Genomic DNA, 14,982 nt, shown 5'->3' with positions numbered 1-14,982 from the left:
CTGACTGAACTGTCCTGGGGCACAGGGAGAACATACTGACTGAACTGTCCTGAGGCACATGAAGAACATACTGACTGAACTGTCCTGGGGCACAGGAATAACATACTGACTGAACTGTCCTGAGACACAGGAAGAACATACTGACTGAACTGTCCTGGGGCACAGGAAGAACATACTGACTGAACTGTCCTGAGACACAGGGAGAACATACTGACTGAACTGTCCTGAGACACAGGGAGAACATACTGACTGAACTGTCCTGAGGCACAGGAAGAACATACTGACTGAACTGTCCTGAGACACAGGGAGAACATACTGACTGAACTGTCCTGAGGCACAGGAAGAACATACTGACTGAACTGTCCTGAGACACAGGAAGAACATACTGACTGAACTGTCCTGGGGCACAGGAAGAACATACTGACTGAACTGTCCCGAGACACAGGAATAACATACTGACTGAACTGTCCAGAGACACAGGGAGAACATACTGACTGAACTGTCCTGAGACACAGGAAGAACATACTGACTGAACTGTCCTGAGGCACAGGGAGAACATACTGACTGAACTGTCCTGAGACACAGGGAGAACATACTGACTGAACTGTCCTGAGACACAGGGAGAACATACTGACTGAAACTGTCCTGAGACACAGGGAGAACATACTGACTGAACTGTCCTGAGACACAGGGAGAACATACTGACTGAACTGTCCTGGGGCACAGGGAGAACATACTGACTGAACTGTCCTGAGACACAGGGAGAACATACTGACTGAACTGTTCTGAGACACAGGGAGAACATACTGACTGAACTGTCCTGGGGCACAGGAAGAACATACTGACTGAACTGTCCTGGGGCACAGGCATTGAACAAGTTGAACCTGTATTTCTTTCCTGTCTGGGGGTGGGGGGGGTGGGGGGGGGGGGGTTGTGTCCTTGGTGTCGGAGCAATGAACACATCATCCAGATCTGAAAATCCAGCGGGTGGAGTGGACAGCTAATTAGATCGAGTCACGCTGTGAACTAGTCTATCCTTAATAGAGCCAGGTTTTCTGAATGAAGAGAGGGGCTGGTTTGTCACTAATCGTTTTTTAAAAACGGGATCCTTTTGTAAGACGTGCCAATGTTTTATTATAATGTTTTTCACTTCTGCTGCTCTGCTGACAATTTTGTGGAAAAACGCGACCGCCGAGTGAAATCGTTGGGGCGTTTGTTTTTTCACTAATTTCATTTCATTTAATTTCAAACCTTATTATAAATTCGAAAGTCACGAGTTTGTACATAGTCACGTTGAGTGTACATACAGAGTTAAGCAACAAAAAAATAGGCATATCAAATCCTCTGGTCGACGATACATTGATGACATCCTATTACTATGGAATGGAACTGTAAAATAGATCAATAACTTCGTCTTTTATGTCAACCCTCTTTCACATGATCTCCAGAAAATCACTTTGTAGACCTCATAATTTAGAACATAAGCAACTCTATAACCTCTCAGTCGCAATACTCAGTACATTCAGTTGTTTAGACACTTTTATCCAAAGCCACTTATAAGTTATGTACAACAAGTCAGCAGGAAGGGTACAACTCTGGCCATAGAACTAAGGGTACAACTAAGGGTCAGAACAACAAGATTGTTAGTCAAACAGTGTTGAACTTGAGTGCTACAGACTTGAGTGCATAGTAGTATACATATTAGCATAGTGGTAGTAATATAGGCAAGGTAGATTTCTTAGTAGCAAAGTGCATAATAGTAAAGACAGTAGGAAGGTTAGTATTTAAAAAAAAATTATATATTAATTGAAGAGGTGTGTTTTTAGTCGATGGTAGAAAATTGGCCGGGTTTCAGCTGTCCTGAGTGTGATGGTTTCAGCTGTCCTGACTGTGGTGGTTTCAGCTGTCCTGACTGTGGTGGTTTCAGCTGTCCTGACTGTGGTGGTTTCAGCTGTCCTGACTGTGGTGGTTTCAGCTGTCCTGACTGTGGTGGTTTCAGCTGTCCTGACTGTGATGGTTTCAGCTGTCCTGACTGTGGTGGTTTCAGCTGTCCTGACTGTGTGGTTTCAGCTGTTCTGGCCGTGGTGGTTTCAGCTGTCCTGACTGTGTTGGTTTCAGCTGTCCTGCCTGTGATGGTTTCAGCTGTCCTGACTGTGATGGTTTCAGCTGTCCTGACTGTGGTGGTTTCAGCTGTCCTGACTGTGATGGTTTCAGCTGTCCTGACTGTACATCAGCTGTCCTGACTGTGATGGTTTCAGCTGTCCTGACTCTGATGGTTTCAGCTGTCCTGACTGTGATGGTTTCGGCTGTCCTGACTGTGATGGTTTCGGCTGTCCTGGCTGTGATGGTTTCAGCTGTCCTGACTGTGATGGTTTCAGCTGTCCTGACTGTGGTGGTTTCAGCTGTCCTGATGGTTTCAGCTGTCCTGACTGTGATGGTTTCAGCTGTCCTGACTGTGGTGGTTTCAGCTGTCCTGACTGGATGGTTTCAGCTGTCCTGACTGTGGTGGTTTCAGCTGTCCTGACTGTGATGGTTTCAGCTGTCCTGACTGTGATGGTTTCGGCTGTCCTGACTGTGGTGGTTTCAGCTGTCCTGATGGTTTCAGCTGTCCTGACTGTGATGGTTTCAGCTGTCCTGATGGTTTCAGCTGTCCTGACTGTGGTGGTTTCAGCTGTCCTGACTGTGATGGTTTCAGCTGTCCTGATGGTTTCAGCTGTCCTGACTGTGGTGGTTTCAGCTGTCCTGACTGTGATGGTTTCAGCTGTCCTGACTGTGGTGGTTTCAGCTGTCCTGACTGTGGTGGTTTCAGCTGTCCTGACTGTGATGGTTTCAGCTGTCCTGACTGTGATGGTTTCAGCAGTCCTGACTGTGATGTTTCAGCTGTCCTGACTGTGCTGATTTCAGCTGTCCTGACTGTGATGGTTTCAGCTGTACTGACTGTGGTGGTTTCAGCTGTCCTGACTGTGATGGTTTCAGCTGTCCTGACTGTGATGGTTTCGGCTGTCCTGACTGTGATGGTTTCAGCTGTCCTGACTGTGATGGTTTCAGCAGTCCTGACTGTGATGGTTTCAGCTGTCCTGACTGTGCTGGTTTCAGCTGTCCTGACTGTGATGGTTTCAGCTGTACTGACTGTGGTGGTTTCAGCTGTCCTGACTGTGATGGTTTCAGCTGTCCTGACTGTGATGGTTTCGGCTGTCCTGACTGTGGTGGTTTCAGCTGTCCTGACTGTGATGGTTTCAGCTGTCCTGACTGTGATGGTTTCAGCTGTCCTGACTGTGGTGGTTTCATCTGTCCTGACTGTGATGGTTTCAGCTGTCATGACTGTACATCAACTGTCATGACTGTGATGGTTTCAGCTGTCCTGACTGTACATCAGCTGTCCTGACTGTGATGGTTTCAGCTGTCCTGACTGTGATGGTTTCAGCTGTCCTGACTGATGGTTTTGGCTGTCCTGACTGTGATGGTTTCGGCTGTCCTGGCTGTACATCAGCTGTCCTGACTGTGATGGTTTCAGCTGTCCTGACTGTGATGGTTTCAGCTGTCCTGACTGTGATGGTTTCGGCTGTCCTGACTGTGATGGTTTCAAATGTCCTGACTGTGATGGTTTCAGCTGTCCTGACTGTGGTGGTTTCAGCTGTCCTGACTGTGAGGGTTTCAGCTGTCCTGACTGTGGTGGTTTCAGCTGTCCTGACTGTGATGGTTTCAGCTGTCCTGACTGTGATGGTTTCAGCTGTCCTGCCTGTGGTGGTTTCAGCTGTCCTGACTGTGGTGGTTTCAGCTGTCCTGACTGTGGTGGTTTCAGCTGTCCTGACTGTGGTGGTTTCATCTGTCCTGACTGTGATGGTTTCAGCTGTCCTGACTGTGATGGTTTCAGCTGTCCTGACTGTGGTGGTTTCAGCTGTACTGACTGTGGTGGTTTCAGCTGTCCTGACTGTGATGGTTTCAGCTGTCCTGACTGTGGTGGTTTCAGCTGTCCTGACTGTGGTGGTTTCAGCTGTCCTGACTGTGATGGTTTCAGCTGTCCTGACTGTGGTGGTTTCAGCTGTCCTGGCTGTGATGGTTTCAGCTGTCCTGACTGTGGTGGTTTCAGCTGTTATGACTGTGATGGTTTCAGCTGTCCTGACTGTGATGGCTTCAGCTGTCCTGACTGTAATGGTTTCAGCTGTCCTGACTGTGATGGTTTCAGCTGTTCTGACTGTGATGGTTTCAGCTTTCCTGACTGTGATGGCTTCAGCTGTCCTGACTGTGATGGTTTCAGCTGTCCTGACTGTGATGGCTTCAGCTGTCCTGACTGTGATGGTTTCAGCTGTCCTGACTGTGATGGTTTCAGCTGTCCTGACTGTGGTGGTTTCATCTGTCCTGACTGTGGTGGTTTCAGCTGTCCTGACTGTGATGGTTTCAGCTGTCCTGACTGTGATGGTTTCAGCTGTCCTGACTGTGGTGGTTTCAGCTGTACTGACTGTGGTGGTTTCAGCTGTCCTGACTGTGGTGGTTTCAGCTGTCCTGACTGTGGTGGTTTCAGCTGTCCTGACTGTGGTGGTTTCAGCTGTCCTGACTGTGATGGTTTCAGCTGTCCTGACTGTGATGGTTTCAGCTGTCCTGACTGTGGTGGTTTCAGCTGTCCTGGCTGTGATGGTTTCAGCTGTCCTGACTGTGATGGTTTCAGCTGTTATGACTGTGATGGTTTCAGCTGTCCTGACTGTGATGATTTCAGCTGTCCTGACTGTGGTGGTTTCAGCTGTCCTGGCTGTGATAGTTTCAGCTGTCCTGACTGTGATGGTTTCAGCTGTTATGACTGTGATGGTTTCAGCTGTCCTGACTGTGATGGCTTCAGCTGTCCTGACTGTGATGGTTTCAGCTGTCCTGACTGTACATCAGCTGTCCTGACTGTGATGGTTTCAGCTGTCCTGACTCTGATGGTTTCAGCTGTCCTGACTGTGATGGTTTCGGCTGTCCTGACTGTGATGGTTTCGGCTGTCCTGGCTGTGATGGTTTCAGCTGTCCTGACTGTGATGGTTTCAGCTGTCCTGACTGTGGTGGTTTCAGCTGTCCTGATGGTTTCAGCTGTCCTGACTGTGATGGTTTCAGCTGTCCTGACTGTGGTGGTTTCAGCTGTCCTGACTGGATGGTTTCAGCTGTCCTGACTGTGGTGGTTTCAGCTGTCCTGACTGTGATGGTTTCAGCTGTCCTGACTGTGATGGTTTCGGCTGTCCTGACTGTGGTGGTTTCAGCTGTCCTGATGGTTTCAGCTGTCCTGACTGTGATGGTTTCAGCTGTCCTGATGGTTTCAGCTGTCCTGACTGTGGTGGTTTCAGCTGTCCTGACTGTGATGGTTTCAGCTGTCCTGATGGTTTCAGCTGTCCTGACTGTGGTGGTTTCAGCTGTCCTGACTGTGATGGTTTCAGCTGTCCTGACTGTGGTGGTTTCAGCTGTCCTGACTGTGGTGGTTTCAGCTGTCCTGACTGTGATGGTTTCAGCTGTCCTGACTGTGATGGTTTCAGCAGTCCTGACTGTGATGGTTTCAGCTGTCCTGACTGTGCTGATTTCAGCTGTCCTGACTGTGATGGTTTCAGCTGTACTGACTGTGGTGGTTTCAGCTGTCCTGACTGTGATGGTTTCAGCTGTCCTGACTGTGATGGTTTCGGCTGTCCTGACTGTGATGGTTTCAGCTGTCCTGACTGTGATGGTTTCAGCAGTCCTGACTGTGATGGTTTCAGCTGTCCTGACTGTGCTGGTTTCAGCTGTCCTGACTGTGATGGTTTCAGCTGTACTGACTGTGGTGGTTTCAGCTGTCCTGACTGTGATGGTTTCAGCTGTCCTGACTGTGATGGTTTCGGCTGTCCTGACTGTGGTGGTTTCAGCTGTCCTGACTGTGATGGTTTCAGCTGTCCTGACTGTGATGGTTTCAGCTGTCCTGACTGTGGTGGTTTCATCTGTCCTGACTGTGATGGTTTCAGCTGTCATGACTGTACATCAACTGTCATGACTGTGATGGTTTCAGCTGTCCTGACTGTACATCAGCTGTCCTGACTGTGATGGTTTCAGCTGTCCTGACTGTGATGGTTTCAGCTGTCCTGACTGATGGTTTTGGCTGTCCTGACTGTGATGGTTTCGGCTGTCCTGGCTGTACATCAGCTGTCCTGACTGTGATGGTTTCAGCTGTCCTGACTGTGATGGTTTCAGCTGTCCTGACTGTGATGGTTTCGGCTGTCCTGACTGTGATGGTTTCAAATGTCCTGACTGTGATGGTTTCAGCTGTCCTGACTGTGGTGGTTTCAGCTGTCCTGACTGTGAGGGTTTCAGCTGTCCTGACTGTGGTGGTTTCAGCTGTCCTGACTGTGATGGTTTCAGCTGTCCTGACTGTGATGGTTTCAGCTGTCCTGCCTGTGGTGGTTTCATCTGTCCTGACTGTGGTGGTTTCAGCTGTCCTGACTGTGATGGTTTCAGCTGTCCTGACTGTGATGGTTTCAGCTGTCCTGACTGTGGTGGTTTCAGCTGTACTGACTGTGGTGGTTTCAGCTGTCCTGACTGTGATGGTTTCAGCTGTCCTGACTGTGGTGGTTTCAGCTGTCCTGACTGTGGTGGTTTCAGCTGTCCTGACTGTGGTGGTTTCAGCTGTCCTGACTGTGGTGGTTTCAGCTGTCCTGACTGTGGTGGTTTCATCTGTCCTGACTGTGATGGTTTCAGCTGTCCTGACTGTGATGGTTTCAGCTGTCCTGACTGTGGTGGTTTCAGCTGTACTGACTGTGGTGGTTTCAGCTGTCCTGACTGTGATGGTTTCAGCTGTCCTGACTGTGGTGGTTTCAGCTGTCCTGACTGTGGTGGTTTCAGCTGTCCTGACTGTGATGGTTTCAGCTGTCCTGACTGTGGTGGTTTCAGCTGTCCTGGCTGTGATGGTTTCAGCTGTCCTGACTGTGATGGTTTCAGCTGTTATGACTGTGATGGTTTCAGCTGTCCTGACTGTGATGGCTTCAGCTGTCCTGACTGTGATGGTTTCAGCTGTCCTGACTGTGATGGTTTCAGCTGTCCTGACTGTGGTGGTTTCATCTGTCCTGACTGTGGTGGTTTCAGCTGTCCTGACTGTGATGGTTTCAGCTGTCCTGACTGTGATGGTTTCAGCTGTCCTGACTGTGGTGGTTTCAGCTGTACTGACTGTGGTGGTTTCAGCTGTCCTGACTGTGGTGGTTTCAGCTGTCCTGACTGTGGTGGTTTCAGCTGTCCTGACTGTGGTGGTTTCAGCTGTCCTGGCTGTGATGGTTTCAGCTGTCCTGACTGTGATGGTTTCAGCTGTTATGACTGTGATGGTTTCAGCTGTCCTGACTGTGATGATTTCAGCTGTCCTGACTGTGGTGGTTTCAGCTGTCCTGGCTGTGATGGTTTCAGCTGTCCTGACTGTGATGGTTTCAGCTGTTATGACTGTGATGGTTTCAGCTGTCCTGACTGTGATGGCTTCAGCTGTCCTGACTGTGATGGTTTCAGCTGTCCTGACTGTGATGGTTTCAGCTGTTCTGACTGTGATGGTTTCAGCTTTCCTGACTGTGATGGCTTCAGCTGTCCTGACTGTGATGGTTTCCGCTGTCCTGACTGTGATGGTTTCAGCTGTCCTGACTGTGATGGTTTCAGCTGTCCTGACTGTGATGGTTTCAGCTGTCCTGACTGTGGTGGTTTCAGCTGTCCTGACTGTGGTGTGTTCAGCTGTCCTGACTGTGGTGTGTTCAGCTGTCCTGACTGTGGTGGTTTCAGCTGTCCTGACTGTGATGGCTTCAGCTGTCCTGACTGTGATGGTTTCAGCTGTCCTGACTGTGATGGTTTCAGCTGTTCTGACTGTGATGGTTTCAGCTTTCCTGACTGTGATGGCTTCAGCTGTCCTGACTGTGATGGTTTCAGCTGTCCTGACTGTGATGGTTTCATCTGTCCTGACTGTGGTGGTTTCAGCTGTCCTGACTGTGATGGTTTCAGCTGTCCTGACTGTGATGGTTTCAGCTGTCCTGACTGTGGTGGTTTCAGCTGTACTGACTGTGGTGGTTTCAGCTGTACTGACTGTGGTGGTTTCAGCTGTCCTGACTGTGGTGGTTTCAGCTGTCCTGACTGTGGTGGTTTCAGCTGTCCTGACTGTGATGGTTTCAGCTGTCCTGACTGTGATGGTTTCAGCTGTCCTGACTGTGGTGGTTTCAGCTGTCCTGGCTGTGATGGTTTCAGCTGTCCTGACTGTGATGGTTTCAGCTGTTATGACTGTGATGGTTTCAGCTGTCCTGACTGTGATGGCTTCAGCTGTCCTGACTGTGATGGTTTCAGCTGTCCTGACTGTGATGGTTTCAGCTGTTCTGACTGTGATGGTTTCAGCTTTCCTGACTGTGATGGCTTCAGCTGTCCTGACTGTGATGGTTTCCGCTGTCCTGACTGTGATGGTTTCAGCTGTCCTGACTGTGATGGTTTCAGCTGTCCTGACTGTGATGGTTTCAGCTGTCCTGACTGTGGTGGTTTCAGCTGTCCTGACTGTGGTGTGTACAGCTGTCCTGACTGTGGTGTGTTCAGCTGTCCTGACTGTGGTGGTTTCAGCTGTCCTGACTGTGATGGCTTCAGCTGTCCTGACTGTGATGGTTTCAGCTGTCCTGACTGTGATGGTTTCAGCTGTTCTGACTGTGATGGTTTCAGCTTTCCTGACTGTGATGGCTTCAGCTGTCCTGACTGTGATGGTTTCAGCTGTCCTGACTGTGATGGCTTCAGCTGTCCTGACTGTGATGGTTTCAGCTGTCCTGACTGTGGTGGTTTCAGCTGTCCTGACTGTGATGGTTTCGGCTGTCCTGACTGTGATGGTTTCGGCTGTCCTGGCTGTGATGGTTTCAGCTGTCCTGACTGTGATGGTTTCAGCTGTCCTGACTGTGGTGGTTTCAGCTGTCCTGATGGTTTCAGCTGTCCTGACTGTGATGGTTTCAGCTGTCCTGACTGTGGTGGTTTCAGCTGTCCTGACTGGATGGTTTCAGCTGTCCTGACTGTGGTGGTTTCAGCTGTCCTGACTGTGATGGTTTCAGCTGTCCTGACTGTGATGGTTTCGGCTGTCCTGACTGTGGTGGTTTCAGCTGTCCTGATGGTTTCAGCTGTCCTGACTGTGATGGTTTCAGCTGTCCTGATGGTTTCAGCTGTCCTGACTGTGGTGGTTTCAGCTGTCCTGACTGTGATGGTTTCAGCTGTCCTGATGGTTTCAGCTGTCCTGACTGTGGTGGTTTCAGCTGTCCTGACTGTGATGGTTTCAGCTGTCCTGACTGTGGTGGTTTCAGCTGTCCTGACTGTGGTGGTTTCAGCTGTCCTGACTGTGATGGTTTCAGCTGTCCTGACTGTGATGGTTTCAGCAGTCCTGACTGTGATGTTTCAGCTGTCCTGACTGTGCTGATTTCAGCTGTCCTGACTGTGATGGTTTCAGCTGTACTGACTGTGGTGGTTTCAGCTGTCCTGACTGTGATGGTTTCAGCTGTCCTGACTGTGATGGTTTCGGCTGTCCTGACTGTGATGGTTTCAGCTGTCCTGACTGTGATGGTTTCAGCAGTCCTGACTGTGATGGTTTCAGCTGTCCTGACTGTGCTGGTTTCAGCTGTCCTGACTGTGATGGTTTCAGCTGTACTGACTGTGGTGGTTTCAGCTGTCCTGACTGTGATGGTTTCAGCTGTCCTGACTGTGATGGTTTCGGCTGTCCTGACTGTGGTGGTTTCAGCTGTCCTGACTGTGATGGTTTCAGCTGTCCTGACTGTGATGGTTTCAGCTGTCCTGACTGTGGTGGTTTCATCTGTCCTGACTGTGATGGTTTCAGCTGTCATGACTGTACATCAACTGTCATGACTGTGATGGTTTCAGCTGTCCTGACTGTACATCAGCTGTCCTGACTGTGATGGTTTCAGCTGTCCTGACTGTGATGGTTTCAGCTGTCCTGACTGATGGTTTTGGCTGTCCTGACTGTGATGGTTTCGGCTGTCCTGGCTGTACATCAGCTGTCCTGACTGTGATGGTTTCAGCTGTCCTGACTGTGATGGTTTCAGCTGTCCTGACTGTGATGGTTTCGGCTGTCCTGACTGTGATGGTTTCAAATGTCCTGACTGTGATGGTTTCAGCTGTCCTGACTGTGGTGGTTTCAGCTGTCCTGACTGTGAGGGTTTCAGCTGTCCTGACTGTGGTGGTTTCAGCTGTCCTGACTGTGATGGTTTCAGCTGTCCTGACTGTGATGGTTTCAGCTGTCCTGCCTGTGGTGGTTTCAGCTGTCCTGACTGTGGTGGTTTCAGCTGTCCTGACTGTGGTGGTTTCAGCTGTCCTGACTGTGGTGGTTTCATCTGTCCTGACTGTGATGGTTTCAGCTGTCCTGACTGTGATGGTTTCAGCTGTCCTGACTGTGGTGGTTTCAGCTGTACTGACTGTGGTGGTTTCAGCTGTCCTGACTGTGGTGGTTTCAGCTGTCCTGACTGTGATGGTTTCAGCTGTCCTGACTGTGATGGTTTCAGCTGTCCTGACTGTGGTGGTTTCAGCTGTCCTGGCTGTGATGGTTTCAGCTGTCCTGACTGTGATGGTTTCAGCTGTTATGACTGTGATGGTTTCAGCTGTCCTGACTGTGATGATTTCAGCTGTCCTGACTGTGGTGGTTTCAGCTGTCCTGGCTGTGATAGTTTCAGCTGTCCTGACTGTGATGGTTTCAGCTGTTATGACTGTGATGGTTTCAGCTGTCCTGACTGTGATGGCTTCAGCTGTCCTGACTGTGATGGTTTCAGCTGTCCTGACTGTACATCAGCTGTCCTGACTGTGATGGTTTCAGCTGTCCTGACTCTGATGGTTTCAGCTGTCCTGACTGTGATGGTTTCGGCTGTCCTGACTGTGATGGTTTCGGCTGTCCTGGCTGTGATGGTTTCAGCTGTCCTGACTGTGATGGTTTCAGCTGTCCTGACTGTGGTGGTTTCAGCTGTCCTGATGGTTTCAGCTGTCCTGACTGTGATGGTTTCAGCTGTCCTGACTGTGGTGGTTTCAGCTGTCCTGACTGGATGGTTTCAGCTGTCCTGACTGTGGTGGTTTCAGCTGTCCTGACTGTGATGGTTTCAGCTGTCCTGACTGTGATGGTTTCGGCTGTTCTGACTGTGGTGGTTTCAGCTGTCCTGATGGTTTCAGCTGTCCTGACTGTGATGGTTTCAGCTGTCCTGATGGTTTCAGCTGTCCTGACTGTGGTGGTTTCAGCTGTCCTGACTGTGATGGTTTCAGCTGTCCTGATGGTTTCAGCTGTCCTGACTGTGGTGGTTTCAGCTGTCCTGACTGTGATGGTTTCAGCTGTCCTGACTGTGGTGGTTTCAGCTGTCCTGACTGTGGTGGTTTCAGCTGTCCTGACTGTGATGGTTTCAGCTGTCCTGACTGTGATGGTTTCAGCAGTCCTGACTGTGATGGTTTCAGCTGTCCTGATTGTGCTGATTTCAGCTGTCCTGACTGTGATGGTTTCAGCTGTACTGACTGTGGTGGTTTCAGCTGTCCTGACTGTGATGGTTTCAGCTGTCCTGACTGTGATGGTTTCGGCTGTCCTGACTGTGATGGTTTCAGCTGTCCTGACTGTGATGGTTTCAGCAGTCCTGACTGTGATGGTTTCAGCTGTCCTGACTGTGCTGGTTTCAGCTGTCCTGACTGTGATGGTTTCAGCTGTACTGACTGTGGTGGTTTCAGCTGTCCTGACTGTGATGGTTTCAGCTGTCCTGACTGTGATGGTTTCGGCTGTCCTGACTGTGGTGGTTTCAGCTGTCCTGACTGTGATGGTTTCAGCTGTCCTGACTGTGATGGTTTCAGCTGTCCTGACTGTGGTGGTTTCATCTGTCCTGACTGTGATGGTTTCAGCTGTCATGACTGTACATCAACTGTCATGACTGTGATGGTTTCAGCTGTCCTGACTGTACATCAGCTGTCCTGACTGTGATGGTTTCAGCTGTCCTGACTGTGATGGTTTCAGCTGTCCTGACTGATGGTTTTGGCTGTCCTGACTGTGATGGTTTCGGCTGTCCTGGCTGTACATCAGCTGTCCTGACTGTGATGGTTTCAGCTGTCCTGACTGTGATGGTTTCAGCTGTCCTGACTGTGATGGTTTCGGCTGTCCTGACTGTGATGGTTTCAAATGTCCTGACTGTGATGGTTTCAGCTGTCCTGACTGTGGTGGTTTCAGCTGTCCTGACTGTGAGGGTTTCAGCTGTCCTGACTGTGGTGGTTTCAGCTGTCCTGACTGTGATGGTTTCAGCTGTCCTGACTGTGATGGTTTCAGCTGTCCTGCCTGTGGTGGTTTCATCTGTCCTGACTGTGGTGGTTTCAGCTGTCCTGACTGTGATGGTTTCAGCTGTCCTGACTGTGATGGTTTCAGCTGTCCTGACTGTGGTGGTTTCAGCTGTACTGACTGTGGTGGTTTCAGCTGTCCTGACTGTGATGGTTTCAGCTGTCCTGACTGTGGTGGTTTCAGCTGTCCTGACTGTGGTGGTTTCAGCTGTCCTGACTGTGGTGGTTTCAGCTGTCCTGACTGTGGTGGTTTCAGCTGTCCTGACTGTGGTGGTTTCATCTGTCCTGACTGTGATGGTTTCAGCTGTCCTGACTGTGATGGTTTCAGCTGTCCTGCCTGTGGTGGTTTCAGCTGTACTGACTGTGGTGGTTTCAGCTGTCCTGACTGTGATGGTTTCAGCTGTCCTGACTGTGGTGGTTTCAGCTGTCCTGACTGTGGTGGTTTCAGCTGTCCTGACTGTGATGGTTTCAGCTGTCCTGACTGTGGTGGTTTCAGCTGTCCTGGCTGTGATGGTTTCAGCTGTCCTGACTGTGATGGTTTCAGCTGTTATGACTGTGATGGTTTCAGCTGTCCTGACTGTGATGGCTTCAGCTGTCCTGACTGTGATGGTTTCAGCTGTCCTGACTGTGATGGTTTCAGCTGTCCTGACTGTGGTGGTTTCATCTGTCCTGACTGTGGTGGTTTCAGCTGTCCTGACTGTGATGGTTTCAGCTGTCCTGACTGTGATGGTTTCAGCTGTCCTGACTGTGGTGGTTTCAGCTGTACTGACTGTGGTGGTTTCAGCTGTCCTGACTGTGGTGGTTTCAGCTGTCCTGACTGTGGTGGTTTCAGCTGTCCTGACTGTGGTGGTTTCAGCTGTCCTGGCTGTGATGGTTTCAGCTGTCCTGACTGTGATGGTTTCAGCTGTTATGACTGTGATGGTTTCAGCTGTCCTGACTGTGATGATTTCAGCTGTCCTGACTGTGGTGGTTTCAGCTGTCCTGGCTGTGATGGTTTCAGCTGTCCTGACTGTGATGGTTTCAGCTGTTATGACTGTGATGGTTTCAGCTGTCCTGACTGTGATGGCTTCAGCTGTCCTGACTGTGATGGTTTCAGCTGTCCTGACTGTGATGGTTTCAGCTGTTCTGACTGTGATGGTTTCAGCTTTCCTGACTGTGATGGCTTCAGCTGTCCTGACTGTGATGGTTTCCGCTGTCCTGACTGTGATGGTTTCAGCTGTCCTGACTGTGATGGTTTCAGCTGTCCTGACTGTGATGGTTTCAGCTGTCCTGACTGTGGTGGTTTCAGCTGTCCTGACTGTGGTGTGTTCAGCTGTCCTGACTGTGGTGTGTTCAGCTGTCCTGACTGTGGTGGTTTCAGCTGTCCTGACTGTGATGGCTTCAGCTGTCCTGACTGTGATGGTTTCAGCTGTCCTGACTGTGATGGTTTCAGCTGTTCTGACTGTGATGGTTTCAGCTTTCCTGACTGTGATGGCTTCAGCTGTCCTGACTGTGATGGTTTCAGCTGTCCTGACTGTGATGGCTTCAGCTGTCCTGACTGTGATGGTTTCAGCTGTCCTGACTGTGATGGTTTCAGCTGTCCTGACTGTGGTGGTTTCATCTGTCCTGACTGTGGTGGTTTCAGCTGTCCTGACTGTGATGGTTTCAGCTGTCCTGACTGTGATGGTTTCAGCTGTCCTGACTGTGGTGGTTTCAGCTGTACTGACTGTGGTGGTTTCAGCTGTACTGACTGTGGTGGTTTCAGCTGTCCTGACTGTGGTGGTTTCAGCTGTCCTGACTGTGGTGGTTTCAGCTGTCCTGACTGTGATGGTTTCAGCTGTCCTGACTGTGATGGTTTCAGCTGTCCTGACTGTGGTGGTTTCAGCTGTCCTGGCTGTGATGGTTTCAGCTGTCCTGACTGTGATGGTTTCAGCTGTTATGACTGTGATGGTTTCAGCTGTCCTGACTGTGATGGCTTCAGCTGTCCTGACTGTGATGGTTTCAGCTGTCCTGACTGTGATGGTTTCAGCTGTTCTGACTGTGATGGTTTCAGCTTTCCTGACTGTGATGGCTTCAGCTGTCCTGACTGTGATGGTTTCCGCTGTCCTGACTGTGATGGTTTCAGCTGTCCTGACTGTGATGGTTTCAGCTGTCCTGACTGTGATGGTTTCAGCTGTCCTGACTGTGGTGGTTTCAGCTGTCCTGACTGTGGTGTGTACAGCTGTCCTGACTGTGGTGTGTTCAGCTGTCCTGACTGTGGTGGTTTCAGCTGTCCTGACTGTGATGGCTTCAGCTGTCCTGACTGTGATGGTTTCAGCTGTCCTGACTGTGATGGTTTCAGCTGTTCTGACTGTGATGGTTTCAGCTTTCCTGACTGTGATGGCTTCAGCTGTCCTGACTGTGATGGTTTCAGCTGTCCTGACTGTGATGGCTTCAGCTGTCCTGACTGTGATGGTTTCAGCTGTCCTGACTGTGATGGTTTCAGCTGTCCTGACTGTGGTGGTTTCATCTGTCCTGACTGTGGTGGTTTCAGCTGTCCTGACTGTGATGGTTTCAGCTGTCCTGACTGTGATGGTTTCAGCTGTCCTGACTGTGGTGGTTTCAGCTGTCCTGACTGTGGTTGTTTCAGCTGTCCTGACTGTGGTGGTTTCAGCTGTCCTGACTGTGGTGGTTTCAGCTGTCCTGACTGTGATGGTTTCAGCTGTCCTGACTGTGATGGTTTCAGCT

The 14,982-nt window shown here is 50.3% G+C and overlaps 1 protein-coding gene across 1 annotated transcript in view; it reads right to left on the bottom strand.

Annotated features, from left to right (window-relative positions):
* The window catches only part of rims1a (regulating synaptic membrane exocytosis 1a), a gene marked incomplete at its 3' end in the record, with an annotated part of 159,388 nt that overhangs the window by 71,970 nt on the left and 72,436 nt on the right, over positions 1–14,982 (bottom strand).

This window comes from Notolepis coatsorum (assembly GCF_963971535.1).
Source record: "Notolepis coatsorum genome assembly, chromosome: 9".
Taxonomy (NCBI): Eukaryota; Metazoa; Chordata; class Actinopteri; order Aulopiformes; family Paralepididae; genus Notolepis; species Notolepis coatsorum.
Note: the sequence above shows the minus strand (reverse complement) of the source record. Positions and strands in the feature narration are given on the sequence as shown.